This window comes from Gekko japonicus, unplaced genomic scaffold (genome assembly GCF_001447785.1).
Source record: "Gekko japonicus isolate JY-2015 unplaced genomic scaffold, Gekko_japonicus_V1.1 scaffold2574, whole genome shotgun sequence".
In the NCBI taxonomy this organism is placed as follows: Eukaryota; Metazoa; Chordata; class Lepidosauria; order Squamata; family Gekkonidae; genus Gekko; species Gekko japonicus.
The window spans coordinates 18,466-18,927 of NW_015171579.1; the positions used below are offsets into that span (position 1 = coordinate 18,466).

General features: G+C 51.7%; 1 protein-coding gene across 1 annotated transcript in view; it reads left to right on the top strand.

Annotated features, from left to right (window-relative positions):
• KIF16B (kinesin family member 16B) overlaps positions 1 to 462 on the top strand; it is a gene marked incomplete at its 5' end in the record, with an annotated part of 222,113 nt that overhangs the window by 18,258 nt on the left and 203,393 nt on the right. The gene's annotated exons all lie outside the window — the stretch shown is intronic.

Consider the following 462-nt stretch of genomic DNA (forward strand, 5'->3'; position numbering starts at 1 on the left):
AGGTCCCTTCAGCTTCCCAAAAAGCCATTTCCCGTGCTCTGCCATATATCCTTTGCAGGGGGTAGGTCTGAGGTTGCAAGGGGCCCCCCTTTGTGGATGCGCGATGACCTTAGTTCCCTGCCCCCATACAAGTTGCCTGTCGCTTTCTGTAACCACTGTCACTATTATCACAAGGGGAAAACTATACATTGTAGGATGACTACCAAATATTCCCTTCAGGTGAATGTTTGGTGGCTTTGAAGAGCCAGTTTGGTGTACTGGTTAGGAGCACGGACTCTAATCCGGGAGACTTGGATTTGATTCCCCACTCCTCCACGTGCAGCTGCTGGTGTTCCCTTGGGTCAGTCACAAGTTCTCTCAGAGCTGTTCTTGAAAGAGCAGTTCTCAAAAGAGCTCTCTCAGCCCCACCTGCCTCCCAGGGTGTCTGTTGTGGGGAGGGGAAGGGAAAGGAGTTTGTGAGCC